The sequence below is a fragment of the Diceros bicornis genome, chromosome 26 (genome assembly GCF_020826845.1).
Source record: "Diceros bicornis minor isolate mBicDic1 chromosome 26, mDicBic1.mat.cur, whole genome shotgun sequence".
NCBI classification, from domain to species: domain Eukaryota; kingdom Metazoa; phylum Chordata; class Mammalia; order Perissodactyla; family Rhinocerotidae; genus Diceros; species Diceros bicornis.
The window spans coordinates 25,773,544-25,784,984 of NC_080765.1; the positions used below are offsets into that span (position 1 = coordinate 25,773,544).

Below are 11,441 nucleotides of genomic sequence, written 5' to 3' on the forward strand. Positions count from 1 at the left end.
ACAGGTTCATCCACAGAATTAATGCACGACACAGGGGCACCGTTGATGTTCTATTCGTACTTTATTACCTCCAGCCCCAATCTGTGTGCTCATCTGGGCAATCCAGAAGGAGGAGGAGACTCGGAGGAAGAAGAGTGACTGATATTAATCTGAAAGAAACAAAAATGCTGAAATATTGGCACTCCTGATATCCTTCCAAATCAACTCTCTCAACACCCCCATCCTCACCCTCGCCATATGGGGAAACTGAGGTGGCCAGGCATTTACCCAAAGTCACACAGTGGTTTCTGAGTTTATTGACGATCACATCTGACCAAACTCCTTTTTCCGAAGTTCACTCCTTTTAATCTTGCCAGTGATGGTTTTGGGCAGCTCTGGGACAAATTCCACCTGGTTGAGGCGAAAGCAAATCCATCCTGACTTAGTCCCACCGTCACTTCCTACCAGTCCCCCCTCTCCTCCTTTGCCCCTGCACAGTCCCCCAGTCAGGCTGGCACCATGTGGTGGCCTTAATGGGGCCCACCAAGGATGCCAGGTTCTCCTCCTGACCCCCTGAAGTTGGATGCAGCCTTGGGACAGGCTTTGACCAGTGAAATGTGAGTGGCAGTGAAGCGTGCCACCTCTAACAGAAGAGCTGGGAACCAGTGAGCCTGGCCGCCAGCTCTGTCCATCTCTTACGGCACCTGGCAGATACCTGTATGGTGGCTGCTCCGTTATCCTGGTCCCGAGATGAGGGGGTGTGGAGCAGAGGCCCCAGGAGAGCCTGGACATGGTGAACATGTAACATGAGCAAGGAAGATACCTTCCTTGTTATAAGCCGCTAAGACTTTGGGGGGTCTTTGTTACCCACAGTAACATCTAGCCCATCCTGCCTGCTACGTGCCCTCTGTTCTCCTCTCTGTGAGGCCACAGAGACTGATGTTAGAAGCAGGAACTCTGTTGTCAGATACACACGGGTTTGAGTTCCTGCTCTGCTTTTTATTAACTCTAATCTCAGGCAATTTACTGGGAGTCTCTGAGCCTCAGCTCCTCTCTATGAAGCAGAGTGATGAGACCATCTCAGGCTGTGGGGACGATGAAATGAAATAGTAACGCGTGTGCAGCACTGAGTCCAGGGCCCGACCCACATGGCGCATGTTCACTAGACGTGAGCTCTGCAGCTTTCTATCTGGATGGACCGTCAGCACTCAGATGACGGAGCAAAGCACTATCACAAAAGAAGGAAATGCGCACTTTCGGCACATGTATCCGCTCAAACTCTGCTTTTAAACTAATAGGATAATATCATGTACATTCTTTCATTGCCTGCTTTTTCTCTTAATAATATATTGTGATCTTTTTACATTAAAAATAAAAGATCTGCAATATCATTTTAAAATACAGGATAATATTAAATTTCATGAACAACTTAATCATTTCTCTATTGTTGGACATTTTTGTAGTTTGCACACAGCATTTAAAACAAATGAAGTAGAATAAAAATATCGGAATATATGGCATGTTATAAGGATAAATATCATTTTGTTAATTTTTGTTTGTTACGTATGTATATATGTATTGAGTTGCAATATAGAATGTATTTCCAAGCATGAATTATTTTTAAAAACAGTTTGGAAGCTGCTGATTTGGATTTCCTTCTCAAATTTTGAAAGATATTAAATACCCTTCTTGGATATCTTTGGGCACTTGTCTGATTTTTTTTCTTTAGGTTAACGTGCCAGCAATGGATTCCTTTTGGGTTTCTGCCACAGGTTCCGTCTCAGTTGGCTCCACCCTACCCCTACCCCAATTCTTTCTTCTGAAGAGAAAAATGCTAGTTCTACTGGCTGTTTAAGCTTCAGCCCAGCCACCCGACGAGACTCGGGGCCGCGGAGCGCCAGGACGGCTCGGGGGGACCAGCCTCATCCACCCGCCTCACTCACCTTCCTCGGGTACTTGTACGGAGCCGTCACTGACTTCACGTGCTGCAGCTCCTTGGTGAGCTGGTCCCTGTCCCAGGACAGAAACTGTGGGGCCAGGACAATAAACGCCTTCACCACCTGCCGTGCAGAACCAGAGCGGAGGCTCAGGGTGAGCGCCAGTGAATTGTCTAGTTTACAAAGTGAATATTTATTTAATGAGCGAAAACACCAAGCTGACACTTGAGCCTTTGGAAAAGGACACACCAGGTTCTAGTCCCAATACTCCAGTCTCCACTCTATGATTGGAAAGTTACTCAACCTCTCTCACCCTCAATTTCCTTCCCTGCGAAACGGGGACAGTACAGGTTCATTCCTCACTGGGTTTAGGTAAAGATTTCACGAGATAATACATGTAAAACATGAAGCTAGTTTAACTTTATTATTATTCTTATCATCAGCGTTATCTTCATCATTTTTACTATTGTTGTATGTATACTTCTGTGCCTGGAACCTTTGGGCATTTAATAATTGTTGGTAATTTATAATTCTTATGTTATTATTTATGTCCCCACTTAATTGCACAGGGCCTTGCACATAGTAGGTGCTCAGAAAACACCTGTTGAATCAATGAATGCATGCTCTGGAGCCAGATTGCTTAGATTCCCGTTCTGGCTCCACCACTGTGTCATCTGGGCAACTTAATAACTTCTTTAGGCCCCTGTTTCCTTATCTATAAAAGGGTATAATGAGAGTCCTGAACTCATTAGGTTACTGGGGGGAAAAATGAGCAGGCACATAATAAGAGCTCATTAAATGTTAGATGTCAGCAGCAGCATTTTCAGCCACAGATGAGGCCACAGTGTCCCCTGGTCACCCCATCGTGTAAGTGCACACACACACCAACTGCGCCCTCTCTCCACCCTAGGTCCTGGGTAGACATGGCCTCGAAGTTTCCCCTGCACCTGCCTCCCCAGTGCCCACACACAGACACGATGACCTCCGTGTCCTCTTCCTCACCTCCCCTCGAATCGGGTCCAGGCTGCTCACCACAGCTGACTCAGCCACTGCTGGATGCTCGGCCAGGGCATTTTCCACCTCTGCCGGCCCGATGTGATACCTGCAGGATCAAAGGTTCCTTCTCTGGTTCTGAGCAGATACCAGGGCTGGGGCGACCAAGCCCTCAGATCTCATGTTCTGGAGGATCGTATTTTCCCTTGGCACTTGACAGAGGGAAACTGTCACAGGGGGTCAGAGGCCTGTGACAGGCTGTGTAGTGGGACCACTGCAGGAAGACCTGGACGCTCCATGCTAAGAAATACAAGGCACAGGTGCTCTCTTCTCACTCACTGCCTCTGGTAGGAGGAGAGAGAGAGCTCTGTCCTCCCAGAGCTCTGCGGCCTGGCTTCAGGAGCTTCCTCCAGCATGGAACCTCTTGGAAGCCCCAAACTTGATCTTAAACATTCATGAAAATTCTCCATCCTATTCCCCACTACGTCAGCATTTGTTTTAGAAATTACAAAATAAAACAAACTCAATTTCCCTGAAATAACCAAGAGAACTTGTTACTTGTGTCATTTTTTCCCCCTAAATCACGTAAGGGTTAGGGACAACGGGTTGGGAGCCAGACCACCTTGGTTTGAATCTGGGCTGCAACCTGTACTGTCTTTGAAACTTTAGGAAACTTACTTCACTGGTCAGTGACTCAGTTTTCTCATGAGTAAAATGGGCATAATGATAACATCTACTGGGTTATACAAAGCACCAAGGAGAGTGCTTTCACCTAGTAAGCACTCCATAAAGGTTAGCTATTATTATTATTATTATTTTCTGTGACATGTTGTGCCCCATCAGAGGAGCACAGAGAATAATTTCCTCCCATCAATAGGGATCAAAGCAAGGTCTCCCTTCCTCTTTAAATTGCACGGTGTCTTATTATGATTGTTCTTCCAGACCTTCCTGAACTTCATTTTGACTATTTCTTCTGGATGCAGGGGTTGGGGGAGGTTCACAGACACCCCCGGGCCAGGGCCCCATAGACATGGCTCTGTTCAGAATTAGGCTGAGGGTCCCATGACCAATGCATGGAGGAACGTCTGGGCCAGCTAGATCCCACCAGGCGTGTGAGGGTGACACCTCCCGGCTCAGGGTCAGCCACACCTACACAGAGGCATTGATGACATCATCGCCCCTCCCCAGGAACCAGATGTGGCCCTCTGCATCCATGGTTGCTCTGTCCCCAGTGCTGTAAAAGTCCCCACACTCCGCTTCGGCTGTCCTCACCGGGTCATCCTGTAAAGAGAACAGCACCCCTCTGTGGAGAAGGCAGCGAGTCTAGAGATGAAGAGCCACAACCTGGGGCTCAGATCTGGGTCCGAATCCTCCTTGTCACTCCACCTGGCACCTGGGCAAGTTTTGTCATCTCTCCAAGTCTATTTTCTTTACATGCAAACACTCAATGTACTCTACTGCTGATTTAGTGGGCAATATTACACCAATTTTAAGGATAATTTTTTAAAATAACACCTCGCTTTTGTGTGGCTCTCCAGTAGAATACGATTTCCTACACCATGAACTCCGTGTATTTGATTCACTGTGAGAAGCTCAGCGTTCACACAGTAACTGGACAGATGGGAGGTGTCAATAAATATTTGCTGAACGAATTTTCTTCCCAAAACACTACCTCATTTGATCCTCACAGAAAGCCTGTGAGGTTGGTATTACTTTAATTAAACTTATTTTAAGATAATGATAGATTCACATGCACACTGTAAGAAATAATACAAAGAGATCCCATGTACCCTTTACCCAGTTTCTCCCAACGGTAACATCTTCCAACACTATATAGTTCAACATCACAACCAGGATACCGACATTGATGCAATCCACCAATCTTACCCAGATTTCCACAGTTTTTCACTTGTACTCATTTGTGTGTGTGTGTGTGTGTGTGTGTGTATGTGTATTTAGCACAATGCAATTTTATCACGTGTATATCAACCACCAGTCAAGAGACAGAACAGTCCCGTCATCACCAGGAGCTCTCATGTTGCTTTTATACCCACGTCCACCTCCCTCCTCCTCCTTCTCTCCCTCCCTCTCCATCCCTAACCCCTTGGCAATGCCTAATCTATTCTCCATTTTCATAATTTTGTCATTTTAAGAATGTTACATAAGTGGAATCATATAGAATGTAACATCTGGGAATGGCTCTTTTTATTTTTTCATTCAGTGTAATTCTCTGAAGATTCATCCAGGTTGGTGTGTTCATCAATAGTTCAATCCTATTTATTGCGGAACAGTATTTCATGTTATGAATGAATCACAGTTTGTTTACCCATTCACCCATTGAAGGGCATCTGGGTTGTTTCCAGTTTTGTTTTGTTTTGTTTTGTTTTGTTTTGTTTTGCTGAGGAAGATTCTCCCTGAGCTAACATCTGTGCCCATCTTCCTCTGTTTTGTATGTGCGTCACCACCACAGCATGGCTGATGAGTGGTGTAGGTCTGCACCTGGGATCCAAACCCACAAATCCGAAGTGGAGCATGCCTAACTTAACCACTATGCCACGGGACCGGCCCCATCCAGTTTTTAGCTATTAGGAATAATGCCACTATGAATATTCATGCACAGGTTTTGTGTGAGGCTGGCATTTTTCATAGCCCATGTTACAGAAGAGGAAACTGATGCTCAGAGAGGCACAATCACTTGCTCAAAGCCACTCAGCTGGTTGGTGGAAGGGCTGGTATTTGAATTTAATTCTTGCTCTACAGCCCATGCACTTGACCACCAAGCAATGTGTTGGGATCTTCCCTGTTGTGGGACATGACATGATTTTAAGAGGTTCCAGAAAAAAACATCGGATCACATTCCTTTTTAGATTCCCTTCCAATTGTTCTGATTTGGCTCCGACATATTTTTAAAAGCTCTGGAACTACCAAGAGGAAGGTAAGTTTCAAGATCAGAGCTTTTAGTGGGAACAGGATGTAGCTAAAATTTAACAAAGTTGTTTGGTTTGTATTATAGTTATGGTTACAACTGCCTTTTGCTTTTGGCAAGTGCTACTGTTTTCCACTTGTGATACCACATCAACTTTTTTAAAAAGGAAATGTTTTAAAGTAAAATAATAAGTGGATTTAGAGAGAAAAATTAAGTAAGTGATAATATAGATGGTGCACACAGATAAGGTAAAAAATAGTGGATGTGGACATGGATGACTCAAATTTAGGAAATATTGTATCAAGGGGTACAGCAAAGTCCCACCCCCATTCATGCACCACTTGAACTGCTGTCCAGCTCAGTGTACTGTGTGTTGGTACAGTTGGCCTGACACACCCTTGTGGACACACCTTCCAGGAGGAAATGAACTTTCTTGATGACAATCATCAGAGACTGTAACCTGGATGATGGGATTCACACATCCAGGGAAGGAATCATGCTCCCAGGGCCAAAGAAAAGCTCCTTAATGGTAGGGGCACAGTATCCTATCTACCACACAGACGTGGGCAGAGTCCACAAAGACACCCAAGTGGGTTCTCAACCTTGACTGCTTTTCAAAAGTGCTACTAGGGAGTGATATAAAGAAAATGGCCTACTAGAAAGCTGTAAGCTCTTGTTCCGCTACAAAACATCAAAAACAAACAAGCAAACAAACAAACTACCAGGAGCTGTCTGAGCTGACTTTGTAGGAGCTCTAGAAGAGTCAAAGGTCTACAACAACCGTGCAAATACCCAATCAAGAAAAGCCACCTTCAAAACGGTAGGGAAGTTTCATGCCATTTTTACTCACATTTCATGCCATTTTTGCTCTACAGCCCATGCACTTGACCACCAAGCAATGCATTGGGATCTTCCCTGTTGTGGGACATGACATGATTTTAAGAGGTTCCAGAAAAAAACATTGGAACCTTGCCTCACCTTTCCCCAGCATGGCAGATTTGGTCTTGAGTAGACAGCAGCCCGGTTCCCAGTACCCCTGCTCCAACCAGAGGGAGGAGAGTAGATCTTATTTGCAAATTATTGTGTAATCTGTTCTAACCTCTCTGGGGACACCTGAAGGGCTGATGCAAGGCCCTCATTTCACACGACTCAGAATGCAGACGGGAAGAGCAGCAGGCACTGCTCGTAAAAGCCACACGGTGGACTACAACTAAAGACGCCTGAGATGAGAGACTATGGGGGAGATATACAGTAGACCCTCAAGGTCTGGGGGAGAAGCTAGGGTAGACTTTCCAGGAAATTGAGATATCCAAGACAGCTATGAACATGCGGGATTTAGAAAGCCATCACACACCCAGGCAATGCATGCTCAGAACGTCCTGAGAGGACCTGAAGCTTCCACCTCAGGCTGATCCCTAGGCTCAGAGCAAGGCTGGCCAAGTTGTGGGGAGTTCCTCACACAGAGCCAGTCTGCACAGGGGTCGTTCTCTGTTGTCGTTGCTGTTGCTGTTTGTGTTTGCTTGTTTGAGCTCCTGGCACTCAAGGAAATCTCTGACAAAACATTAGCTGAGGGGATTGCTGTGAATATGGTGGCATAGGAGGACTCTGAATTCACCTCGTCCCACGGACACAACAAATTTACAACTACCTGTGGAACAATCACCTCTGAGAGAGATCTGGAAACTGGATAAAAAGAACCCCAACAACAAGGGACAACACTGACAGAAGTGGAAGAGGCAGAAATACCCTTCTGCTGCACAAAAAAACCCATTCTAGCTGCAGTGCCTCACAGCCAGGAACAATCATAAGGTACAAAGCTTTTCCTGGAGGAACAGGGGGTTTGTGCAGGAGAGCTACGCCACAATAAGCAGTCTTTGAATTCAGCACAACGGAGATGCCTGTCATAATACCTGGCTTTGCTGGCTATTAAAACCAATGGGGAATACCCCCAGAAAAGCTATCAAACATAAGAGAAAGAAAAGCTTTCCCTTAAAAGGCCCACACACAAATTCATCCGTTCCAGAAACCAACAAAAAATCATCAGAAAGAAAGGTGCATAGTCCTTTGGTAACAGAGACTCACTTGAAAAGCTGTCTCAGAGAGGCAGAAGGCAGCTAGGCCCACCTCCCCAGGGACTGAGTCACTGGGGGCAGCCATCGCTGAGACCTAGTACAGGCATGCTGACACAGATGCTGGCAGATGCCATTGGAGTTCTTCCCCCGGCCTGTTAGCCCAAGGGTTTGCCCCACCCACTAGAGCTCTGATTTAATCCAGCTCAGCCAGAGCAGGCAGTCTGCCCTAGGGACTGGCCCCACCCACCAGCAAGCCCAGAGAACTTGTGGGCCTGCATAGGTGGGGTGTGTGGGACCTCTGCAGTGGGGTGAGTGGGTCCGCCTTTGTGGGGTAGTGCATGCAGGAGGGGTGGGCCTGTGTTGGCGGAGTGTGTGGGACTTCTTCAGCGGAGCAAGTGGGTCTGCTTCAGTGGGACAGGTGTGCACATGGGACAAGACTGCATTGGCCAGGTGTGTGGGTCGGTGGGTGGTGGGGCTTGTAAGCTGCAGCAGACTTGTGCCACTGGCCTCTTTACACAACCACACAGGAAATCTGTCCCACCTTCCAATGCCTGAAACGATTGTATGCTGCCATGCCTGGGGCCAGCCCCACTCAGCTGCACCCCCGAGAAAGCTGACAACAGGCTCACATTCTGGAGGCCTAGAGCAATTGTGAGCCCCTGAGCCTAGCAACCAGCCACATTGGGGGCCTGACTCACTTAACAGCAAATCAGCAGCAGGTGTGTGCTATTAGACCTTGCAGCCAGCTGTGCTGGGGTTCCTCGTGCCCAATAAAGTGACTAAAGTGACTGTAGTAGCTGCACACAGCTGAGCCTTACAACCAGCTGGCCTGGGGGTCAGCCTAGCCTACCCATGCACCTGCAGCAAGAGCAATCCTGCCACAACAGAAGGGAACATGTAGCCCATACAGGTGACACTCCTGGAACATTTGAAACTGGTGAGGAGAGGGAAGCACATTGCTGGGCCCCATGAGGCACCTGTTACACAAGGCCATATATCCAAAATTGGGAGATGTAGCTGATCTACCTAATACATAGATATAGGCACAAAGAAGTAAGCAAAATGAGGAGACAAACGAATATGTTCCAAATAAGGGAACAGGACAGATCCTCAGAAAAAGAACTAAACAAAACAGAGATAAACAGTCTACCTGATAAAGAGTACAAACTAATAGTCATAAAGAGGCTCACTGATTTTGGAAGAATAGGTGAACACAGTGAGAACTTCAACAGAGAATTGGAAAATATAAAAAAGAACTAATCAGAACTGAAGAATACAATAATAGAAATGAAAAATTCACTAGAGGGAGTCAACAGCAGAGCAGACGACACAGAAGAATGGATCAGCGAGCTGGAGGAAAGAATAAATGAAATCACCCAAGCTGAACAGAAAAAAAGAATTAAAAAGAATGAGGACAGTCTAAGGGATCTCTGGGACAACATCAAGTGTACTAACATCCATATTATAGGTGTCCCAGAAGGAGAAGAGAGAGACAAAAGGGCAGAGAACCTATTTGAAGAAACAGTAGCTGAAAACTTTCCTAACCAAAGGAAGGAAACAGATATCCAGGTACAGGAAGTAAAGAGAGCACCACACAAGATGAACCCAAAGAGGCTCACACCAAGACACATTTTAATTAAAATATCAAGAATTAAAGATAAAGAGAGAATCCTAAAAGCTGCAAGAGAAAGGCAACAAGTTACATACAAAGGAAACCCCATAAGGCTATCAGCTGACTTCTAAGCAGAAACCTTACGGGCTATAAGGGAGTGGCACCATATATTCAAAGTGCTGAAAAGAAAAAACCTAAAGCCAAGAATACTCTACCCAGCAAGGTTATCATTCAAAATGGAAGGAAAGATAAAGAGTTTTCCAGACAAGCAAAAACTAAAGGAGGTTATCATCAATAAACCAGCCTTACAAGAAATGTTAAAAGGACTTATTTAAGTGGAAAAGAAAAGACCACAAATAGCAATAAGAAAATTATCAAAGAAAAACAATCACTGGTAAAGGCAAATACACAGCAAATGTAGCAGATCATATAAAACTAATAGGAAGGTCGAAAGATGAAAGTACTAAAATTATCTATTTCCAATGATAAGAGGTTACACACACAAGAGGTGAAATATGATATCAGAAACATAAAATGTGGGAGGAGGGAGTAAAAGCATAGGGCTTTTAGTAAGAGGCCAATATAAGAGATCATCAACTTAATATAGATTGCTATTTACATAGGTTATTATACACGAACCTCACGATGATCACAAACCAGAAACCTATAATAAATACAAAAAAAATTAAGAGAAAGAAACCCAAATATATTACTAAAGAAAGCCATGAAATCACAAGGAAAGAGAGCAAGAGAAGAAGAAAGGAACAGAGAAGAACTACTAAAACACCCAGAAAAAAAGTAACAAAGTGGAAATAAGTATATACTTATCAACAGCTACTGCAAATGCCAATGGAGTAAATGCTCCAATCAAAAGACATAGGGTGGCTGATTGGATAAAAAAACAAGGCCCATATATATGCTGCATAAAAGAGATTCACTTCAGACCTAAAGACACTCACAAACTGAAAGTGAAGGGATGGAAAGAGATACTCCATGCAACTGGCAATGAAGAGAAAGCTGGGGTAGCGATACTTACATCAGACAAAATAGACTTTAAAATAAAAACTGTAACAAGAGACAAAGAAGGGCACTACATAATAATAAAGGGAACAATCCAACAATAGGATATAAGACCTGTAAATATCCATGCAACCAACACAGGAGCCCCTAAATATATAAAGTAATTATTAACAGACATAAAAGGAGAAATAGACAGTAACACATAATAGTAGGGGACTTTAACACTCCACTTATATCAATGGATAGATAATCCATACAGAAGATTAATAAAGAATCAGTGGCCTTAAATGACACATTAGACCAGATGGACTTAGTAGATATATACAGAATATTCCATCCAAAAACCGCAGGATACACATTCTTTTCAAATGCACATGGAACATTCTCCAGGATAGATCACATACTAGGCCACAAAACCAGTCTCAATAAATTTAAGAAGACTGAAATAATACCAAGCATCTTTTCTTACCACAATTGTATGAAGCTAAAAATCAACTACAAGAAGAAACCTGGAAAAGTCACAAATATGTGGACATTAAACAAAATGCTACTGAACAACAATTGAATGAATGAAGAAATCAAAGGAGAAATCAAAAAATTTAACTCCATAACCATGGTGATGAGGGGTGGGAAGAGAACGTGAGGGAGAGTGAGAGTGAAAGAAACACATCTGTGCATCTGCCCTGGCATGAGCCTGAGATGACAGATAGAACCTGCAGTTCCTGCAGTCAGCCTGGATTCCCGGGCTCTTCTCCTAGACTGGGAGTCTCTTGGGGCATCTATGAGGGTAAATCCCAGCCTCCTACGGTGTTCAGTCAAAGAACTGCAAATCATCCCAGTGCTGGAGGAAACAATAGCTCCACTGGTCTTGCTGAGAAGGCAAGACCATACTGACTGGTCAA

At 44.6% G+C, this 11,441-nt stretch overlaps 1 pseudogene; it reads right to left on the reverse strand.

The window, feature by feature from the left end:
* Nucleotides 1-286: 286 nt before the first annotated feature.
* The window catches only part of LOC131421996 (acyl-coenzyme A synthetase ACSM2A, mitochondrial-like), a 74,823-nt pseudogene continuing 63,668 nt past the window's right edge, over nt 287-11,441 (reverse strand).